This window comes from Trachypithecus francoisi, unplaced genomic scaffold (genome assembly GCF_009764315.1).
Source record: "Trachypithecus francoisi isolate TF-2019V2 unplaced genomic scaffold, Tfra_2.0 Contig00993, whole genome shotgun sequence".
NCBI lineage: Eukaryota > Metazoa > Chordata > Mammalia > Primates > Cercopithecidae > Trachypithecus > Trachypithecus francoisi.
Window position 1 is genome coordinate 3440 of NW_022681055.1, and position 23800 is coordinate 27239.

The window sequence follows — 23800 nt, forward strand, 5'->3', positions numbered from 1 at the left end:
GGGTTTAATATTCAGAATACATAAAGAACTTCTCCAACTCAACACCAAAAAAAAAAAAAAAAAAAGCAACTGAAAAATGAGCAACATATTTGAATAAGTATCTCCAAAAAGATGAGAAAAAATGGCCAAGAAGTACACGAAAAGATGCTCAGCATCATTAGGGGACTGCAAATAACCACAGTGAGATGCCACTTAGTACCCATTATAATGGCTGTGATTTAAAAAAAGATAGACAATAATAAGTATTGACAAAGAGGTAGAGAAATTGAAATTCTCTTTTTTCTCATGATGGAGCCCCTCTCTGTCACCCAGGCTGGAGAGCAGTGGCATAATTTTGGCTTACTGCAGCCTCCACCTCCCAGCTTCAAGTAATTCTGCTGCCTCAGCCTCCCGAGTAGCTAGGACTACAAGCACACACCACCTAGCTAATTTTGTATTTTTCTTAGAGACCAGGAGGGGGGCTCATCATGTTTGCCAGGCTGGTTTCGAACTCTTGACCTCAGATGATCCACCCATCTCAGCCTCCCGAAGTGTTGGGAGTACAGGTGTGAACCACCACACCTAGCAGAGAAACTGGAATTCTCATACATTGCTGGAGAGAATGTGAAATGGTACAGCTGCTGTGGAAGACAGTATGACAATTCTTCAAGAAATTAAATGTAGAGTTACCGTATGACCCAGACGTTTTCTACTCTTAGGTATATACTCGAGGAAAGAAACCAAGTCCACACAAAAACATACACAGACTGTTGTAGCATCATAACCTCATTCCTAATAGCACAAAGTGGAAACAATCCAGATGTCTACTAGCTGTTGAATGGATGAACAGTGTGTGGAATTCCACACAAGGGAATATCATATGGCCACACAAAGGAATGTACGACTGATACATGCTGCAAATGGATGAAGCTTTAAAGCATTTTGTAAATGAAGCAGTCACAAAGTCCACATTGCGTTTTTATAAAATTTCCCAAGAGGCCAGGCACAGTGGCTCATACCTATAATCCCAGCACTTTGGGAGGCCAAGGCAGGCAGATGACGAGGTCAGGAATTCGAGACCAGACTGGCCAATATGGTGAAACCCTATCTCTACTAAAAATATAAAAATTAGCTGGGCATGGTGACGCACAGCTGTCATCCCAGCTGCTCAGGAGGTTGAGGCAAAAGAACCACTGGAACTCAGAAGGCGGAGGTTGCAGTGAGCCGAGATTGCACCACTTTACTCCAGCCTGGGCAATAGAGCAAGGCTCCATTAAAAAAAAAAAAAAGCCAACGATGGATACTCTCTATAATAGAGTTTCAGTTTCCATGGCTGCCATGACAAGATACCATAAAGTTGAGACTCCTATCTCTGGGTCCATGGCTTTGGCCTCTGAGCCCCGTGACTCTGCTCTCATGGTCATCTTTCCTTTTCTTAAACAGTAGCATGTATTTGAGCTGAGTAGTTTTATCAGCCTATTTTCTGCCTCTAAATTTTGGGAGTTCTTTGATTTTGTCTAGTCTCTAAACTTTCTATGATTTTGTCTAGTCTGTAAACTTTCTAGTCCAAGGTGGCGGTGTTCCTTCTCATAGAACATTCTAAAATCCTTGTGGAATTTCTGCATATATGATGGAATTCATGGCATTAGATAAGGTTTCTCCACAGATCTTTCCTAGATAGTTTAGTCTCTTTGCCTCACTCTGTGAGATGATTGAGGGGATTCATGAGTCCCATGTTTAACATCTTTGGCACTAGGAAAATTTGCAAGGCATGTCACACCGTTGACATTCTCTACAGAACACGCTCTCCTAACTGGATCTCCTAATTTTAGCATTTTGTTTTTTTCCGATGTGGATAGCCTGAGAATTTCTCAAATCATCAAGTCTAGGTTCTTTCTGGCATAACAGTTCTTCCCTCAGTTTATCTATTTTGTTGTACTTTTAAATTCTTTACAGTACCTCAATTTATCTCTTTCCTCTTGTATTTACTGTAAGTGGGAAAAAGAGAACAAAGCTGAGTCTTGAGTGCTTTGATTACAAGTCTGCTCAGGTAAATGTGCAAGCTCATTGCTAATGTTTCTGCCCTCCACACAGCTGTAGGACACAATCCAACTAAATTTTTGCTATTCTATAGCAAAGAACATCTTTGCTCTAGTTTCCTGTAACATGTTCCTTGTTTCCTCTGTGCCCTTAGAATCACCTTTAATGTTCATGTGTTTACCAACATTCTGCTTTTGACAGTATATGTATTCTTGACAATAACACAGGCTTTCTATTAAGTTGCTGAATTCCTTTAAGGCAGAATATGGATGACAGTGTCTTTAACATCCACATGTCTACCAACAGCCTTGTCAAGGCAACCTAGGCCTTTTTTTAATCATGGTTTCTCACAATTCTACTAGCATTGCTGATTTATTATCCAATTTCAAAGCCACTGCCCCATTTTTAGGTACCCCACTCCTGGCAGGAAAAAATGCGTATGTTTCCTGTGACTGCTATAACAAGTTCCCACAAACTTGATAGCTTAAAAGAACAGAAATTTAATCTCTCACAATTCTGAAGACCAGAAGTTCTCAAAGACTGTACCATGGGCAAAAACCACAGTGGCAGCAGGGAGGCTATAGTAGAGGAACCTGTTTCTCACATCTTTCAGCTTCTGGTCACTACTGGTACTCCTTGCCTTGTGGCTGTATCACTCCAGTCTTTCAAGGCCAGCATCAGAGTAGATTCTTTCTATATTCCATCTTCACATCGCCTTCTCCTGTGTGTGTGTATGAATTTCTGCCTCCCTCTTATGTGGCAATTGCACTTAGGGTCCACCTGTTTAACACTCTGTCTCAAGATCTTTAACTTCACCACACCTGCAAAGACCCTTTTCCCAAATGAGGTAACATTTACAGGTTTCAAGGAATAGGACCTGATCTCTCTAAGTACTGTTGTTTAGCCTCCTTCAGGTAGAAAGTTGATGAGTGATTGTCAAGGGCCAAAGATGCTGTGGGAGAAATGGAGTTTTCATTTGCAGTGATGAAAATGTTCTAAAATGGGACTGTACATAGGGGCTCACGTCTGTAATTCTGGCACTTTGGGAGGCCTGGGCGGGTCAATCCCTTGAGGTCAGGAGTTTGAGACCAGCCTGGTCAATACAGTGAAACCTTGCCTCTACTAAAAATTCAAAAATTAGGAGCCGTGGTGCACATCTGTAGTCCCAGCTACTCAGGAGGCTGAGGCAGGAGAATCGCTTTAACCTGGGAGATGAAAGTTGCAGTGAGCTGAGAGCATGCCACTGCACTCCAGCCTGGGCTACAGAGTGAGACTCCATCCCAAAAAAAGAAAAAAAAAGGAAAAAAGAAGAAAATGTTCTAAAATTGATTTTGATAGTGCTGCACAATTCTGAATGTAGTACCAAAAACCAATGAATGGCATGCTTTAAGTTGGTGAATTGTGTATCAGCCAACTTATTAATATAAATTTTAATGGAACCAGTAAAGGTGATGGATGACAGATCTGTCTGCTTGACGGCCAGGTCAGGACAGCATGATTTTCTTGGGTAGAGGACACTGCTGGGGCTGCCCAGTTCCTGCTTAATGAAATCCCACACTTGGACAGAACTGGAACAGAGGCAGTGGAGCAGACTGTCTGGGGGGCATTGGCCATGTTCTTAGAGAAGGCTCTCCATATAACTTCCTCCAGGGAGCCCGATCCTTGGGCCACTCGGTATGTCCATGGTCCAGGTTCATCTCAGCTGTGTGAGGGTGCACTCGGTGGTGGTAGAGCATCTTGTGTGTGGTCAACACACTCCTACTCATTTTCATAGGAGAATACAGGGCATAGGAAACCCTTGAAACATGCATGTGATTTTCTCATCACACTTCTGAGTCCAGGCAAAGCAGCTTTGGGCAAGTGGAGCACCCCCCCGGGGAAGCCCAAGTCCGTAACACAAAGGCTGCCCCTCAGAGGAAGGGCTGGCTTGTGGGCGCTGATGGCTTCCCACCACCAGCTGGGCCTCAGCCCTCATGGCATTCCTATTGAGCACTGCGGGCACCCAGGGGTCAGTGACATCAGGGATCCTGCTGCAGGCACACCTGTGCTGCTCACATGGGCACCATGTCCCCACTGTGAAGGATGAAGAGCAAGGTCATCAGGACCGATGTCCTCAAAATACATTGCACTGCACCACCCATCAAGAGTGGGCCTGGTGGCTGGCAGGGCCAGGTAGTGAGTGCCTCCCTGTGCTGCCTGCCACTCTGGGCACCGGAGGTACTTGAGGTACTGCAGCCCTCTGGTGATGAGGTCCCCCCTTTTTGTCCACTACCCCATCATCTGTGATTGTTACAATTGTTGCTGTGTTCATCATCAGTAGTTGTCACTGTGTAGTCTTCTCCATGAACCTGGGCCTGCTGTCGTCTGAATGCTGTCAGCCTTGTAGCTGGCACTGTCCAGTCTGGCCCTGGTCAGCCCAGACCTTAGTTATCCTTCTCTCACATACTGTCCTGGTTCTTCCTCCAGCTTCCTGGCAAAGTTCCTGCTCCCTGAAGCAGGAAGAGGCTGAGATTAATGCCAAGGAAGTAGGGCTGTGGGCCTGGGAGGACTGTGCTGCCGGGTGAGGATGGCACTGACCTGGCTACTCCAAGACCATGAACACAGCTGTGTTGTGGTGGGAGGGTTGGTGTGAGTGTAGCCGTGGCACTCTAAAGATCTCTGTCTGAGGAGAAAGGTGAGCCTGGCTGGACCCCCTGTCAAGGCTGCTATGTCAGGGCAAAAGGACAGTGTCTTGCCCCCAGGAGCACGCAGTCTCGGCAGGAGACCCAGAGTGATCGTGTGTTTGGAAGGCAACTGCAGCGCAGCTAGGGGACCAGAAGGCTCTCCCGCCTCCAGGGAGGTATGTGCGGCTCTGCCAATGCCTCTCTTCTAGGGCAGTTGCCAGGTCCCAGGATGAGCAAGAGTCCTTGCTGCCCAGGAAGGTCCCTGAAGCAGCAGGGGCTGGGCTAGGGGCCAGGGACTGGGAAGAAATGCCTGATAGCCGGTGAGGAACAAGGCGCACCTATGTGACCTGGAAAGAAACAAGCTTTATTTTCAGTTTTCAACAAGTAGAGTGATACTTAACTTCATCATACACTTTTGTGTGAATAGCAAATAGCAAAATGTTAGAACATAAACAGTTTTGTCAGTTTGGAGATCAAGTACTTTTTTCATCTTGAGTTAGCTGAGTTTAAAAGTAGTGGAATTATCAGGAAATTCTATAGAGAGCCAGTCTCCAGCTGCAGGTAAGTGTGCCTGGCACTGACCAGCTGTGGGCGTAGATGCAGGCGTCTCAAAGCACCAAGCGGTACAGGTGCAGCCTCTTCTGCCACTTGGCAAAGTTCTTCAGGGTCTGCTTCAGTGTGGGCAGGATGGCACGTGCTGCCACAGGCATGGGGCTCAGAAGCAGTCTGGGGGTAGGTAGAGAAACTGTCACCTTGAGTGTCTCCAGGAGTGGAGCATGCTGGGAGTAGGGCCTGCATGGCCCTCACTGGGACCCAGTGAGGCCACAGCCACCTCTGCTTCTGTGCTGCCACCCCTCCACCACTCCCTCCCTCTGGCCCAGGTGATGGGATTGTCCTGCTGTTCTCACACCTGTGGGACTTACCATTTCTTGGAGAGGCTCTTGGTGGAGACCTTGGGGAACTGAATGGCTTTTTGGTCCCTGGATGAAGGAAGAGTCAGCAATGAGCCCCAAACAGGCCCCAGGATGGGGCAGGGGTGACTGGACCACTCACCTGGAAAAGCTAGATCCAGCCTCCTTTGGGGCTGCCTGGGGCCTCTGGCTCTTTTCCCTTGGGCTGCAGCTTTGGGTCCCCCGGTATTATTGTTACCCGCACTTGACGTACTGCAGCTGGAAGATGGGGACATCAGCATGGTGGGGCCCGCAGCAGCGCCAGCTGGCACAGCCACCCCCGCCACCCAGTGCCTCACCTCTTGGGTCTGCTGGATGTTGACATTCCATAGCTGGCAGATGAGAACTTCACACTGCTAAAGTGGTGGGCTTTCATAGGTGTGGATGAAGCGTCACTGGAGGGTGTGCTCCCATCACCTCCCAAGCCCAAGGGTTGGGCTGTGTGGCAAGTACCCCCAGCCTGCTCTGAACACAGCGGCCAGTACCATCAGGGCTGCTGCAGCTTCCCCACTCAGTCAGCAGCCTCATGTCTGAGGCATAGAGAACATAGCCTAGGGCAAGGAGCAGTGCCAGGGAGGGCCCAATTCAAAACAGAGGCCTCAAAGGTGGCCAGCAGCAGCCAGAGCATCATCCAGTAGCTACCCAGGAGGTGCAGGCTGAACCTGGAGTCATGGGAGTGGCTGGCGGCCAATCTCTACCCATGGGGCTTACCAGGTGCCTGCTGGACAGCCCAGGCTCCTGAGATGGTAGAGACAGAAACTTGCTGAGGAAGTCATCCCAGGAATGCAGAGTCATCCAACATCTGGCCTGCAAACTGATGCACAGAATCAGGGGGGCTTGAGATGGTGATGGCACCTCAGGCCTCAGGAGAGCAGCACCCCACCCCCCCAGGCCACCCTGGACTGCACCCTGGGCGGGAGCATCCAGAATCCTCTGAAGAAGCCAGGCTCGTTCTGCCCAGTCATTGCAGTTGACGGCAGACGACCACCAGAAGAGCGCACAGACCAAGCTGGCAATCTCGTAGCCTAAGATGGGCTGCAGCTCTGGGTTCCCCTGGTACTAAAATTTCAAACCTTGACAGCACATTGATGATTTAGAAACCCAGCTCGTTGGCCGGGAGTGGTGGCTCAAACCTGTAATCCCAGCATTTTGGGAGGCCGAGACGGGCAGATCACGAGGTCAGAAGATCGAGACCATCCTGGCTAACATGGTGAAACCCCGTCTCTACCAAAAATACAAAAAACTAGCGAGGTGAGGTGGCGGCACCTATAGTCCCAGCTACTCAGGAGGCTGAGGCAGGAGAATGGCGGGAGCCCAGGAGGCGGAGCTTGCAGTGAGCTGAGATCTGGCCACTGCACTCTAGCTCAGGCGACAGAGCGAGACTCCGTCTCAAAAAAAAAAAAAAAAAAGAAAAAAGAAACCCAGCTTGCACACAACTGAGAGGAGCAGAGCTGCCTCTGCCCATGAGGGAGGAGGGAGCTGGGGACAGGTCAGGGCCCAGCCCATGCACCTCTGGGACAGGGACATCTCAGCTGCTACTGACCCAGGTCTGGGAGAATGAGTCCATCCTCACCCGTGATGCAGTCGAGGAGCTGCTGCTTTTCATTCTCATCCTGGGTGGTGCCCAAGGCAAGTGTGAAGTGTGTGGGCTGCACTTCACTGAGTTGCCAGAGAGAAGCGCCTCTGCCGTCAGCATCAAGGTGAAGGGAGGGGAGTGGTCTTCACCCTACAGGCCTCTAACAGTGCCAACAAGGCGATGGGGGTGTGGCCCTGCCTCCCACAACACTGGCTCCATCTGAGTGGGGCCTGGAACTGGCACTTGGTTGCCAACAGGCTGAGGGAGAGCGAATCCTTTGAGGACGGGGACCCTGATGGCTGTGGGTGGGGCAGGCCCCATAGTTTATACCAGAAATAACAGTTGCAGTTACTCCAGGGCTGCCTCCAGGTACTCATTTGTCTTCTGGACACCATCCTGCCCCATCTTGTCTAGGTCGTTGTCTGGATAAGAGCCGTTGGGGTTCATGGGGCCAAAGCCCAGTCACAACAGGAAAGCAGCTGCAGGGCGTGCTCCACACTGGTCCAAGATGGAGTTGACCATGTGCTTGGCCTGCATGATATGCTGAGCAAGGCGCAGGGCCTGTGAGGGAGGTACAGGCAGGTCAGTGACAGACTGGCCTGTGCTGCCACCCAGGCAGGCCGGTGGGGGCCCCAAGACCAATGCACAGCCAGACCGCTGAGTGCTAGGAGGAGCAGCTTCTGCCAGGGGACTTTTAAAGACTAAAGGATGATCTTCTGAGTGTTAAGTTTTCCAAACAACACTGCCTTTGTTATCAGGAAAAATCAGGCTTTACTGAAATGGGGGAAGGAGACATAGCCTCAACTCTAAGCCCAACCTTGACCTTTCCCACCAGAACACAGCACTCCGCGGGGTCTGTTCAGTCCCATGGCTCCACGGTCCCTGAGGATGTGTGCTGGTGACCACTCACCAGGTTGTGGCCTCTGGCACACACATCAGAGTGTACTTACAGTCCTGGCCCTCCAGGCTGTAGATGTGGCTCTTCACCTCGAAGGACGTATCAGTGACCTCTGGCAGCCACAGTGACAGGAAACTGCTGGTGAATGTGGGAGCCGTGAGGAGTCAGTGCTGGTGGTGGAGAGGTGACAAGCTCTGGCTCCAGGAACAGCTGCTCACCTGGAAGGCAGGAGACGAACCTGGTGCCCACTTCCAGGGGCACAGAGTACCTGGCTGCTGCCTGCAAAATTCTGGGTTGCCCTTGAGGTGTCTGGAGAACCATGACTCAGGGGTGTCCTCCTGAGGCCGTGGCTCGTAGTCTCCCATGCAGTAGGCGGCTGACATGGGGAGGGCGGGTGGGGTAGCTGGTGGCTCACAGAGCCTCCAGCAGTGTTTGCAGGTGGCAAACACCAGGAGGAGTGACAGAAGCCAATGCCCAACCCAGTCAGGATGAAACAGCAGTGGCCTGGCTCACCACCTGAGGCAGCTGCCACAAGTCATCAGGGAGAAAGTGGGGCTGCAGCTTGGACTGTGCAGCTCCCCTCTATGGGCACACCTGCAGTTCCTTGCTAGTTACAGAGCAGGCAGGGGTCCAGCCAGTCTCACACTTCACGGTGCAGAAACGTCCCAGGAGTCTCCACAGCACCCTTTGCTGGGGCCCACTTTGAGCACATGGTTCCCTTCTGCAGACCTGCCACCCACCAGCTAAGGTCCTGGTCTGGCTGGGTCAGGGTCTGCCAGAGTGGCCCAGGCTGAGGACTTAACTGGATTATCTCAGCCACGTTGGGCTGGGCAAAGACTTTGAACACTCAGAGCATCATGAGTACATGTTTGGGGGTGACCAAGTCTGTGCAGAGCTGGAGGTTGGGGAAGACCAGAAAGGGCTTTGTGTACATAAGCACATTTTCCTGGACAAAGGGTGCCCTGGGGACTGAGGTGGCAATTTGGGATCAGCCGTCTCACTGGAGGCAGGGATGCACCACTCCATGCCCCTAAGACCGCTGCTAGTCTCTGGGCTTCCAGACTCCCTGGCCAAGGTGATAAGAGGTCATACATGATAGCTCAGAGGGCTGTGAGTGGGCATAGAGGGCAAGCCAGAGGCAGGTGACACCCAGGCCCTCTGAGGACACTGCATTCTAGCAAGGCTGAGGCGCTTTTCGAAGAGAACTGAGGCAGCCATGGTGGAGGCTGGCTCAGAGGCTGTGGGGGCCAAGGACCATCCCCCAGAGGATCCAAAGGGGAGGGGCTTGGGCAAGAAGTAAAGAGGTCAGTGGGCACGCCAGGTGCCACGTTAGCCTGGAGGTCTGCCATGAGGATCAAGCAGGGGATGAGGGGAAGACGGCCACTTCTCTGCTCTGTGCTGGTGAGGGTCGGGATAGTTTGGGTGTTGCTGAACCTTCATCTGGACCAGAAGCGGGAGAGGACAGGGCGGATGGGTCATCGGTGTACTGCTTCCATGAGAAAGCAGTTTTAGGGCCTGGTAAAGTTGAGTCTAGGAAGGGCTGGTCTGTGTTCCACTAGGGAAGGCCTGGGAGAAGACCACAGGAGACCATGGGGGCCAGGGCCAGGCTGACCCCAGGATAGGCCGCTGGCTTGGTTTCCTGACCCACAGGAGCAACATCCATCCCCAGGAGCCAGTGGCATGACTGTGAGGAGAGGGGCTGAGGCTTATTTTTCCAAGCCACACCGGGAGTCAATGGAAGTGTCACTGCCGGGAGCCTGCTTGTCAGGGAGCATACTGCCATGGCTGCAGGTATGTCAGCCACATCTCTGGGGCATGAGCTGAGGGCCCAGTGGCTGGGGGCCAAATCCTCTGGTGTCCTGAAGTCCATGTCCCAGCTAGCATCTGGGTGGGGTTGGCTCTTCCTACATCCCCCAGAGGGTGCAGGAGAGATGTGCATAGCTCTGTGAGGTTTGGTTCTGTTGCTGGCCCTTTAGAAGCCAGGGCCATGGGTGGGCTTTTCCCAGACCAAGGGGCTCAGTGCTCCCTGGACAGGTAAGGGTAGAAACCTGCCTGTCACCAGAAACGTGGGACAGGGCAGGGCTTTCCTGTACCTGAGGGTTTGCTTTGGAAACTAAAACAAGCATGTGGCCCTCCAACAGCCCCCTCTTCTCCACCTCCTCTATGCTTCTTGTTCTCATTTGCCACAGGGGTTCTCTCTCATTAGAATACGCAGAGAACACAGACACATATGTGACGGGGCAACACCCACAGTTCTGAACAATGTGTCCAGGGGCCAGTGGCAAAGCAATGCTGCACGAAAAGGTCAAGTTTCTGCTGGACAAACCTTGGGACAGGGGACGTGCAGGAAATAGGGTGACCTGCTGCTTGCCCGGTAAGGAGGCCCTGCTCACAGATGAGCCCAGGGCTCCCATCACTGAGGGTCAGCTCTGCCAGGGGAGAGCACCTGGGATCTCCAGGAGATCAGAGTTAGCTTCAACCCCCGTTTCTCAGAGGAAGAAACCAAGGTTTGGAGAGGCCAGTGAACATCCAAAGGAGACACAGCACACAGGGGGCTGAGCCAGTGCAGCTCCCACGTACTCCTCATCTCAGTCCTACACAAACAGCCCACTATGGTGGGCCTGGAGTCTGCCACGCCAGCTCTTCTGATAGGGGTAGGAAGTAAAGATGGCAGCATGATGGGGCTTCTGGCCAGTCCAGAGAGAGAGGCTCTGGGAGCCCACTGGTCGGGGTGATAAGGCACATGCCTAGCCCTCCAGAGGCCTCAAGTGCCCGGTGAGTAGGAGGGGACTTACCCTGTTCCCTATGCCCTGGGGTGAGATCCTTGTGGGCAATGGATGAGGAGGGGAGAGCAGGGGAGACAGCAGTGGTGGGAAGCCACAAGGGCCACCCACCCTTTGAACTCCTCCAGGGACCTGGTGGCGTGGGAGTGGGTGAAGTCTGCTCTGGCTTCAGGCTGTTTCCGAAAGCATGCAGGTGCTTCAGCAGCGGGCACACCAGCAGTGCTCCTCAGTGGGCCTGAACCACTGCTAGGTGGAGGAGGAAGGCTCAGGGTTGGGAAGGCTGCTGGCCCACAGCATTCAGCCTCCAGATATGACCACATCCCACCCCGGGCTGGTGGCTTTGCTCCCCCATGGGAGGCACGAGCCAGGCCAAGAGTGGGACCACCCTCTGGGTACCACTGTGCCTGGCCCTCAGTGGACGTGCCTTGCACTGCTTGGTCTGAACAACCAGCTTGTTACAGGGAAGTACTTGGCCCAACACCCACACAGCCCACCCTGCGGAGGGCTCACTAAGACACATATATCTGCAGGGGACCTCCTAGCCCTGCTTCTACACCACTGTGCACACGCAGTGGGTGACACAGGCCACAGCTCCCCAGGCTGTGCCCTTGGGCACTGCTTGATCCTCAGAGTAGGAGAAGGCCAGCATAATCCCCAATCTCTGGATCCAGGGTCTCCCACCGGCCTCCCAAGTGAGTACAGAAAGCACGAGGAACCCAGGCACGGTGCCTCAGACGTGTAATTCCAGCACTTTGAGAGGCTAAGGCAGGAAGATCACCAAGGCCCACAGTTTGAAATTAGCCTGGGTGATAGAGGGGTACCTTGTCTCTGCAACAAATTGTTAAAAGTGAGCTGGGTATGGTGGTGCACACCTGTAGTCCTAGTGACTCAGGAGGCTAGGGTGAGAGGATCAGTTGAACTCAGGAGTTGACAACTGCAGTGAGCCAGGATCGTGCCACTGCACTCCAGCCTGGGCGACATAGTAAGACCCTGTTCAAAAATAACCCCGTGGCTTCACACATCTCCTGAATTGTTTCCACCTCCTACTCTTCCTGGACACAGCCAGACAAAGGCTCAGTCCAGTAGAAGCCCTGGGCATCACTCTGTTGCCGATGGATTTGTGGTCAGGAAAACCCTCAGAGGAGCACAGTCAAGCATGTAGGCCAAACTTCTGATTTGCAACCTATAAGCAGCGTCCTGGAGACCTAGCCTGAGAGGAAAGCCTTTTTGCTGGGCATGGACTTCTGGTTGCTCAGTATTGTTAGGGCAGGTGGGAGCATCCAGTGGATGAGAGAAGGGGAATGGGGCACTGAGGGCAGGACGCCGAGTCTGAGTGGACGTGCTCACCTCTCCACGTTGGTTCCCCAGCCCTTTGGGCCTCAGCACATCTGTGCTGCTGAGGCTGGTGCAGGGCGCGGCCTCTGAGTGTGTCCTGGGATGGTGCAGACCCCACAAGGGACACTGCCCACATCACCATACACTCAAGTCTCCCTGTCAGGAAAATGTCCCCACGGGTCCAGGTGGCGCCCCACAGATCAGTGGCTGAGTCTGAGGATGGAGCTATGGGGTGGGAGGCATTTTCTTTTTTGAGACGAGGTCTCACTGTCACCCAGGCTGGAGTGCAGTGGTGTGATCTTGGCTCATCATAGCCTCTGCCTCCTGGTCTGAAGGGATCCTTGCACTTCAGCCTCTGGAGTAGCTGCGAACACAGGCACACATCACCACACCTGTATAATTTTTGTATTTTTTTTTTTTTTTGTAGAGACAGGTCTTGCCGTTTTCGCCCAGACTGGCCTCAAACTCCTTAGCTCAAGCAATCTGCCTGCTTCAGCCTCCCAAAGCACTGGAATTACAGGCATGAGCCACCGTGCCAGACTGTTTACTTCTAGTTATCTGTATCTTCAAGTCTTCGGGCAATAATTTACATTGTTTTGGAAGGAAGAGCTGGGCACGGTGGTTCACGCCGGTAATCCCAGCATTTTGGGAGGCTGAGACAGGCAGATCACTTGAGGTCAGGAGTTTGAGACCAGCCTGGCCAAAAAGTTGAAAACCTGTGTCTACTAAAAATACAAAAATTAGCCTGGTGTGGTGGCATGGGCCTGTACTCTCAGATACTCAAGAGGCTGAAACGGAAGAGTTGCTTGAATCCAGGAGGTGGAGGTTGCAATAAGCCAAGATGTGTCACTGCACTCCAGCCTGGGTGACAGGGAGACCTCCTCTCAAAAAAGGAAAAAGAATAATAAAAAGGAGAAAAATATGAAATATAATAGCTGTACCTATACCGCCTGACTACAAGGGCACCAGCTGGGTAGGAAGTTAGACCAGGGTCCTTCTCCTCCAGTTTCAGCCCTGGCCCACCCTCTGATCCTGGACTGGGATCCTGAGTCTAGACATTCTCCCTACAGCTCAGGGGAGGGGACAACCTCCACATGGGAACTAGAAACTTACCTTTCCTTGTTGGTGCACTTGCCTTACCTCACCTGGTCCTTCCAAAGGGTGTGGAGGGCTCACTGCCCCTGAGCCTGCCTCTGCCTCTGGCAGTCACATGGAGCCCTCTCAAGCTATTTTCTCACAGGTTTGCAGAGCCAAACCTCTCCCTCAGCTCTGCATCCCTCCTGGGCCATGTTCCCCATGGAGTCCCTGGCCACAGTCACACCTGCTTGCTGCGTAAGGATGTGTCCCCAAAGCCCCACCAGTTCCCACTGGGCTGAGCCTCACAGCACCTCAGCTCACCCGCCTGGGTCTTGCTGGTTACCCTTCCTGTCATGGAGTTTACCAGAAGCTTCCTAGACACTGTTCTCTCTCCTTGGTCCAAGCCCTCAGGTCCTTCCCTTTTCAGTGGCTCCTGCATAATAAGAGTGTCCCTATGTGGTGTGACCACCATGCCAGCCCTCCAGCACTTGGGGGCCAACACGTTTTCTCATCTTGTGCTCAAATACCCCATTCGCTAGTGTGCTGCTTCTCAGGTGAATGGGACGGACACGGGGCTGTGAGCACAGCTCATCTCCAGCTCTCTGAGATTGGTTAATTCTGCCATCCCTGAAGTCCCCTACAGGTCTGAACTGCGCTTCACTGACCTCAGATCCGTCAATGAGCTTGTCATTTCTGCCTATGCAGTCCCAATCTCTATGAGGTCACCACGTACTCTCATTTGCCCCTGGAGGTGTGTGTGAATGAACAGGGCTCCCCAGGTGAAGGCTGGCAGGCCCTAGCCAGGCTCTCAAGTACTGACAGCCTCTGTGGGCTATAGGGTCAAGCCCCAGGTTCTTCCCACCCCACTGCCTCACATGCAGGCTGTGGGTCACAGCACCTCCAGGCTGGGTGACAGATACTTCTGAAGAAGGCACAAACCACACTACCCAGAAGTCCCAGGCCTCTGCATCTTCCGAAGTGCCAAACCCTGCAGAGCGGGGGTGAACCTGACCACTGCAGATGTGTGATGACTCCAACTCTTCAAACCAAGGCCAAGCACAGGGCCACCAACGCCAGAGAGCTTGTGATACCTGCAGTGGCCAGCCAGGGCCACATGCCTCTTCCTGGCTCACAGCCACACCCCCACCCAAACCAGGCTAGTCTGCAAAGCCAGGGGCCAGGCCCAGCTGGAGGCTGCCTCCCCACAACATAGGGGCTTCATTCTTTCTGGAACTAGCCTCTGAGTCACCTGCAGCCTGCCCCTTGCTTTGGCAGGCACAGACGTGCATTCTGGGCAGGAGGAAAGGAAGGAAGGAGCGCAGCCAATGCCTGGTAGATGTGGAGAGCCTGGAGGCTGGCTTGGGTAGGGCTGTGCAGGGCGCTGGAGACAGTAGTGCAGAATCTCCAGCTAAGACAACGAAGAGAAGCTGGAAGACACAGAAGAGCAGACAACAAGAGGATGGGGTAGGGAGGGGGAGAGATGGGACCATACATGGGAAGCGGAAATTGAGAGAGCGATGAGAACAAGCCCATAAGTGAGGAAGAAAAACAAAAGCATAGTCACAATCCAAATAATCGCAGTCGCAGCAGCCACAGGTCAGGGCAGCATCCCGTCTCCCCCTCCACAAGCAGGCCAAGGCTGTGGCTGCACTCAGACTTGGAGGCCTGGGTGGATAGACCTAGGTCACCTGGGTGGCCACTGTCACTGGGGCCTAAAAGCCTCTCCAGCTCATTGGAAGGGCCTGACTTACTACCCTTCCAGATAGGACCCAGTCTCCCCAGCGACTCTGAGGCCACACTGTGTAGCACGTGCACACCACAGTGCTCCAAGAGCCCAGGGCTCACACTGGGACATGCTGACAGCCACAAAGATCTCAGATCCTGAGGCTCAGGAAAGAAACCAGTGGAGTGTGTTCCAGGAGGAACACTGCCCAGAAAAGACATGGGTAAATTGACTGGACTTCCCTGGGTTGTCTTGAGAAACTTACCAAATTGGTATAAGACATGATGAGCTGGGCGCGGTGGCTCAAGCCTGTAATCCCAGCACTTTGGGAGGCCGAGACGGGTGGATCAAGAGGTCAGGAGATCGAGACCATCCTGGCTAACACGGTGAAACGCCATCTCTACTAAAAAAAATACAAAAAACTAGCCGGGTGAGGTGGTGGGCATCTGTAGTCCCAGCTACTCGGGAGGCTGAGGCAGGAGAATGGCGTGAACCCAGGAGCTGGAGCTTGCAGTGAGCTGAGATCTGGCCACTGCAGTCCAGCTCGGACGACAGAGCAAGACTCCGTCTCAAAAAAAAAAAAAAAAGACATGATGAAATGCTATGTGTCTGAAACACAATCAGTATTCCCACCATGGGTGGCTCTCTTAAAAACTGAGGAGGAAGACAGGTCCCCAAGGGTAGCACAGAGAGGAGCACAGGCCCAGGCCACCAGCCCTTGCCCTCCACCCCCACAGTCTGGAGGTCAGCTGAGGAGGTGTGCATATCAGCTCTGACTCCTGGAGGCAGCCTCTCCTACTGTACCAGGAACTCCCACCCTCCAGATAGGATGGGCTTCCAAAAGCAGGAGCCCCCAAGGATATGGCCACAGTCATACACACCAGCCAGGTTCCTGCTGCCTCCACACCACACAGCGCCATGGTCTGTAAAATCATGACTTCAGCACAGCCAGAGCTAGCCTGGCACACATCCTGCCCAGAGAGCACCATGCCTCCTGCCAAAGCAGCATGCCTACTGTGCTCCAGGTCAGGAGAAATCAGAATACACCTGCTAGACACCAAGACAGCAGAGAGTGAAGAAGCGGGGCAGGGAGGTGCTGCTCTCCATAACCTTCTTGTGTCAGATCTGGGGCTCAGGGAAGAATCAGACACAGTTCCTCAGCGTGGTCTCTGCCCTTGCCTGCAGGAACACAATGGCCTGCAGCACCATGGCCATCCTTACTGCCCACAGGGCCATTGGGCAGCAAGCACACATTCTGGACTCAACCTGGTGAGGAAGATACCCCCGGAGCCTCACTTCTTGCATCTGAAAATAAGTACTAGGAAGAACAGGCAGGAATTTCTGCATGGCAAGTACTGCACAGGCCCAGGCAAGTGTCAAGAGGCCTTGCAGGACATGGACCTCCATAGCTGCATTTTCCCAGCTCTGACCCACTCACTTTTCTCACATTTTGTGTTTTACCTCAACTGGAAGAGGCAAAGAGTGGAGCATATCTGGGTACTTGGTCCTGCCACTGCAAGTCATTCTGAGCAGGGCCCACCCACCCAAGGTCTGGCCAAGAGTAAGTGAATGTAGGGAATGGAAAGATGTCTCCTGCTTTCTACAGGGACAGCCACCTGCTCTTCCCCCTGACCCATGAGGACACGGAATCTTCACAGGTGACAGCCTAGAAGAGCCTTTCTGGCTGGCCCTTGAATGTAGGTGTGTTTCCACTTGCTCAGAAGGCAGAAGGAGCAACAGGAACACAATGCAGTGCAGCAGTTTCTGCTCCTGCTGAGCCATGAGCACATGCTGGAGCACTGAGAGCATCCCAGAGCCCACAGGATGACACCCTGGGAATAAGCAGGCCCCCAAGCGCTGGCCAGGCACATGAAGCAAGTCTGTGCTGGAAGCAGGAAGGGTGCTTTGTGACTCAGGAGGCCCAAGATGGGGTCCTCAGCTTTTCCCCCTTTTCCTCTCATGTGATGTTGAGGGTGAGGATTTGGGAGACCCTGCACTCTGAGACAGCCTCCACACAGCAAAGCCTGAGGCCAGGGAATGGGCTGCAGAGACTGTGGAAGGAGACCCACAGCTCTTCCCCAGAACCAGAGGAAGAGTGATAGCATGCTCCTCTGAAATTTAACTACTATCATCCACAGAGCCTTCATTCTGGAGGAAGCCCTCAAGAATTTTGTCAGTGACAAAGCCAAAGTTTCCCAAGCACAGTGATGCAGACACTGGGCACCAGACCACGTGGCTGATGCCACCTCAATCAGGGTCCCAGATGTGCGTGAGTCAAGCCACTCCATGGTGGGTGACAGACTGGAGATCTACAATCCCCAGCTGCTTTGTCACTCTGACTAGTCCAGGGGGGTGCTAGCTCTGGGGACTGCAACAGCAGGAGCAACCCAGGGCTCCACCACCTCCATGCATCTGCCAGCAGTGTGCAGCCCAAAGAGGGACTGGGGAGTGGCGAGGCGGAGGGAGAGGGGGCGGGCCAGGCCTCGTGCAAGAGGGCACCAGCCCCCACCCACCATGAGAAGGGCTCTTGCTCATGCTCTGGGGGAGGCGGGGGGAGTGGGGTGGACAGGCAAAGGACGCTCAAGGTCACCATAGCGAGCAGGGGTCTGCCCGCAGGCAACTATGAGAAAACACAAAGGAACTGTTGATGGTCAGGAGACAGCAGAGAACCTGGCTCCCAGAGACATCACAGCTACCCGACTCCGAGAGCAAGAGCACCACAACCTCATCTGTTTCCCTGCCAGGGAGGGGTTTCCGGAGAGGCCAGACCTCCATGCTTCAAGTATCCACACACCAAGGTGCAACGCTCCTGCCCCCCCAACCAGTAACTAGAGAACTATGGCCACCTGTTGTTTGACTTCTGAGTGAGGGGTGGGTGATGGGTTTCTATTCTCGCCACCAGCCTGTGCAAACTTCACTCAGAGGCAGGATAAGAAGCAGTAGGGTGAGCAGAGTCAGAAGCACGAGATAGGATGAAAAATTGTGGAAACATACCCTGGCAGGAGGGGACTGCAGTTTTTGGCACATCTCCAAGGAATACTGGTGAAGCCATATTTCAACAAAAAACCGCAAAAAGCTTTAGCTAGTCAAATTATTCCCAACAATGGTGCCAAGACCATTCAGTGGAGAAAGGACAGTACTGCAAACAAGAGAGCTGGGAACACAGAACAGCCATATGCAGAACAATGAAGCTGGGCCCTTCCTTCATACCATCACCAAAAACTAAGTAAGTGACTCAAGGATAAGAACTAAAACCATAAACTCTCAGAAGAAAACATGGGAGAAAGCGTCATAACACTGGATTAGGCAATGATTAATTAGATATGCCTAAAGCAAAGGCAATGAAGGGAAAAAATAGACTAGACTTCATCAAAATCAACACTCTTGAGCATCAAAAGATATTACTGATGAAGTAAAAAGGCAGCCAGCAGGTGCGGTGGCCCGTGCCTGTCATCCCAGCACTTTGGGAGACAGAGGCAAGTGGGTCACTTGAGGTCAGGAGTTCAAGACAGGTTTGACCAACATAATGAAAACCTGTCTCTACAAAACACAAAAATTAGCTGGGTGTGGTGGGACACACCTATAGTCCCACCTATTTCGGGGCCTGACGTGGGAAGGTCACTTGTTCCCAGGAGTATGAGGCTAAAGTGAGCTGAGATTGCACCACTGCACTCCAGCCTGGGCAACAGAATGAGACCCTATCTCAAAGAAAAAGTAACTGAAGTGTCCACTGAGAGATGAGTGGATAAACACAACGTGTTACATCCACATAATGAAACACTACTCAGCCGTAAAAAGGAAGGACATTCTGATACATGCTGTAACATGGATTAAACTTGAGCCCATCATGCTAAGTGAAACACGCTAGTCACACACAAATAAGTACTGTGTGCTGCCGATAAATATTCTAAATAAAGGAGTCAAATATATAGTGGAATAGTGGTTGCCAGGGGCTGGGTGGTGAATTGTTTAATGGTTCAGTTTCTTTTTTTTCACTAAAGAGATAGGGATCTATGTTGGCCAGGCTTGTTTCAAACTCCTGGCTTTGAGCAAGCCTTCCCTGCTTGGCCTCCCAAAGTGCTGGGATTACAGATGTGAGGCCCCCATGGCCTGGCCGATTCAGTTTCAGTTTTGCAAGGTGAAAAGCATTCTGGAGATGGGATGCACAACAACGTGAATGTACTTTACTGACTGTACACTTGGAAATAGTTAAGACAGTACATTTTATGTCTATTTTATAATTTTTTTTCTTGATTAACAAAAACAAAAAGGGCCAGGTGTGGTGGCTCACACCTGTAATCAGCACTTTGAGAGTCTCAGGAAGGTGGATTGCCTGAGGTCAAGAGTTTGAGATCAGCCTGGACCAACATGGTGAAATCACATCTACTTAAAATGCAAAAATTAGCCAGGCATGGTGGCAGGCACCTACAATCTCAGCTACTCGGGAGGCTGAGGCAGGAGACTCACTTGAACCTGGTAGGTGGAGGTTGCAGTGAGCTGAGATCTCACCATTGCACTCCAGCCTGGGTGACAGAAAGAAATTCCATCTCCAAAAAAATTTGAAAAAAAAAGGCATTAATACTTTGGTACAGAAAACAGCAGAACCTTCCAGTTCTGCTCTGTAAGCCTGTGTCATGGTCTCCTGCCCACTTCATGGCCAGCACAGACCACAGTCCACACACACCTGAGAGCCATTTGGGCACCATGGTCCCCTCTGAACAGGGGTCATGGTTCCTACCATTCCACCCCTCGAGGAAGCTGTGAAATGGCATGGAGGCTTCAAAAAGGGCAGCATCCCACATACTAAGAGTTATGTACAAGGTGGTAGAAAGAATCCTATCTTATCTACATACCAGCCTGTCAGCAGTGAGGCTGTGGCTTCCAGGTCAGCCCTAGGATCCAGTGTCAGAAGCAGCACCTGCTGAATCTCTCTGAGGTGTGCCTGGAAGACACAGCCAGGACCTGGGAGATGGCCAGCACTCAGGAAGTGAGCCAGCCCATACCATCCTGAGAGGCTGGAGCCCCTCTGGGCAGACAAGGGACTCTGTCACCTACTACTTGGATGCCTTGAATTAATGGAAGGCCTGTGGATGCTGCACAGATCCCTACCCATTCGATGTCATAGAAATGTTACTGGGGAAGAGCTTAGTATCCACATGATGGTAATCACAGGAAACATCTCCAACAACAAGGGAGATGGAAACGAAAAGACAATTATATCACCACGGGCAAGATGAAACTACTCTCATGGAAGGGGATCCTGGGATGAAAAACATCATCAATGACCTATAAGTTAGAAGGATGTGCAGATTTATTTTCATGTTTTCTGAATGTCATAGCTGGAAAATACCAACAATTTAGAATCAGCCCCTTCCTGAGGGGCCATCTCTGGGATTCTGCCCCACATAGTGGAAGGTGGCTGAATAGTTTTTTTTGTTTGTTTGTTTTTTCATTTTGTCTTTCTTTTTGAGATAGAATCTAGCTACCCAGGTGACTAGGTAGATAGAATCGTCACCCAGGCTGGAGTGCAATGGCACAATCTCAGCTCACTGCAGTCTCTGACTCCTAGGTTCAAGCAATTCTCCTGCCTCAGCCTCCCAAGTAGATGGGACTACAGGCACCTGCCACCATGCCCAGCTAAATTTTGTATTTTTAGTAGAGATGGGGTTTTACCATGTTGACCAGTCTGGTCTGGAACTCCTGACCTCAGGTGATCTGCCCACCTCAGCCTCCCAATGTGCTGGGATTACAGGCATAAGCCATTGCCCCCAGCTGGCTCAACAGTTTCTTTTGAAACAGAAGCTGAGACCAGCTCAGCTCTCACCTGGAGCAGAATTTCTGACCTCCAGATTTCATGGGAGGTGGGGTCTGCATTCACAGACATCTGGTGACAGATTGTCACTTAAGGAGGCTAGTGTGCTGGAGCCTGTCGGAAGCAAAGGGAACGACTGGTGTCCTGAGGTAGACACAGAAACAGGCCAAAGTTACAGGTTCCCACTGGCCTAACCGGATTGGGGCAATCTGGACATCAAAAATAATGACAGTAGGGACAGATTACAACTTGTTGAACAGCACAATGCCCCTCCCCGCTAGCCCCCAATCCACACTGATCTACCTGAATAAATAAATAGCAAACAGAGAAGTCTTCCTTACCACAGAGTGACCACTAACCCAGTAATTAATGAAGGAGGGATGAAGTTAGAGAGCCAGCATTTGGCAACCGCCCTATTAATAGCTGATTTGGTCAAGAATCAACAGTGAGGCTGGGCATGGGAGCTCACACCTATAATCCCAGCATTTTGGGAGACCGAGGCAGGATTTCTTGAGATCAGGCATTTGAGATGAGGCTGGGCAACAAAGTGTGAGACACTGTCTCAACAAAAACATTAAAACATAAAATTGCTGGGCATCATGGCATCTGCTTGTAGTCCTAGCTACCTAGAAGGCTGAGCAGGGAGAACGGCCTGGTCCCAGGAGTTGAGGCTACAGTGACATATGATCCTATCAACTCCACTCAAGCCTGGGGTGACAGAGTGAGACCCTGTTTCTGGGGGGAAAAAAAGGAATTTCCAACCTGGGCAACGTGGCAAAACCCTGTCTCTACAAAAGATACAAAAATTAGCCAGGTGTGGTGATACCTGCCTGTAGTCTCAGATACTTGCGGGGCTGAGGTGGGAGGATCACTTGAGCCCAGGAGGTTGAGGGTTGTGTGGGTCGAGATCGCACCTCCTCACTCCATCCTGGGGTGAGAGAACAAAACCCTGTCTCAAAATAAAATTAATTTGAATAAATGAGAGAATCAACAGTGGATATTAATACTAGTGATAATTACAAATGCTCCATACATATTCCCAGTAAATCCTTATTATCATTTTGTTGTTGCTGTTGTTGTTGTTTGAGACAGAGTCTCATTCTGTTGCCCATGCTGGAGTGCAATGATGCAATCACAGCTCACTGCAACTTCAACTTCCCAGACTTAGGCCTCCCAAGTAGCTGGGACCACAGGTGCACACCACCATGCCTGGTTAATGTGTTTATTTTATTCCTTGGTCTCTCAAAGTGCTAGGAGAGGTCTTGGTTTTATACAGTACCTTTAACTGAAACCAACTTGAAAGCAGCCATGCTAGGGGAATCACCCTGAGCCCAGGGAAATCCATCCCATTAAAGCAAAGCTCTGGTCCAAGTGTGGTTGCAGATCATTCTCTTCACAAAAAAAGAGTAAAATAAATTACAAATCAAGGAAACTCTGAACAAGTGGTCTTCATCCAAATGAGACTCTTGTGGTCATAAGGAAAGTCTCAAGCACTCAGACTATGGCAGGAACCCAGTCATGGAATTGGCAGTTAAACCCAAGAGCAAGAGGCTTGACCACTATTGGCATAACACCCAGGTAGGTAGGAAACAATGTAAGAGCTTCCAAAATCAAAATCAGAATCCCAATTCCAGGACTTGGTGACTGCAATACTTCCTGTCACCATCTGGGGCAGCTCAGATGTATGGTCCAGCATGAACACACCTGGAGGATGAGTCGGTGAGCCCCTGCTACTGCTGGCAGTGTCAGGGCAGACCAGGTTTGCTATCCATGCCAGGTATGGACCAGCCATGCCTATCTTTCCCTAAATAGACACGTGGCATGTGTCCTTTCAAAACATTCCATTGGCAGTATGCTCCTTGCATGTCTTCATTCCTGGGACATATCCTAAAGGATCCCCTGCACACTGCCAGGGGCTTCTGGAGCATGACCTGTCTTTAGTGGTTCTGAGCCTCAGGACTCGGGTCTGATGCAGGGCCTCTAGATGAAGCAGCTTTGATGGAAATGTGTAGACACAAATATTAAGGAACACGAGTACAGCAGGTGCTGCAGTTACAGGGCTCGCCCATTCCTAATCATTGTGCTTTGTGTCTCCTCAGAGAGAAAAAGACAGCACTGCTCTCAGGGGAGGGCCGGCCCTGGAAGAATGCAGCAGCCATAAAGGATCCAGCCAGAGGATGCCGTATCAGCCCAGCGCTCCCAGGCTGCCCAAAGAGGGGGCAGGTGTGGGAAGAACCCTACATGAGGCAGCTCCTAGGATGGGGCAGAGACTTGTCACATCACTGACCCCAACAAAGGCTATGTGTTATCTCCTTTGGTTGATAATAAACCTTTCTGAGATGCAGAGGGTCCGGGTCAGACGTTCTTTACTGTTTTTTGATAATATTAAGGCACAGATTTAGAATGAGGTTTTTGTGCCATTCCTGGTTTTGCCAGAGCTGAACTAACCAGGTCCCTTCACCAAGGGTCAACTTCCTGGACCTGATATGGGTTCTGAGAAAAGGCATCTGGATTGCCAGGTCTTTTTTAAGATATCAGCAAGCTTCATTTGAAGTGAAAATGAGAGGTTTTCTACCAATATCATTGATTGACAGTGCTGAGGGGTAGGGTGCCCGTGTGTGTGCACAGAGGGCAAATGCTGTCTTTCAGCTTACCGTGGAAGGATGGGTGTGTTGTGACCTTCCGGGGGTCACGAATGCTGTGCAGAACACTGTAACATTCTTTCCCCCTTCTAAAATGTTCTGACCTTTCACATTTGACCCACAGCTTTAGGGATTTCATGGACAAGCCCCATCCACAGACCTCAGATTTAAACACTCCACTTCTAGGCTCTTCTTTTTAGCCAGCATTGCCCATCAATAGAGAAGGCCCCAAAATTGCAAATTCAGTTGAAACCCTGACTCTGCTTTCCTAGAATTTAGGAAATCTATACACTGAACACTTGGCTTTGAAGAAACAGTTTTC

At 51.5% G+C, this 23800-nt stretch overlaps 1 pseudogene; it reads right to left on the minus strand.

The window, feature by feature from the left end:
* Window positions 1-5290: 5290 nt before the first annotated feature.
* LOC117090328 lies at window positions 5291-20898 on the minus strand (annotated as a pseudogene).
* Window positions 20899-23800: the final 2902 nt, after the last annotated feature.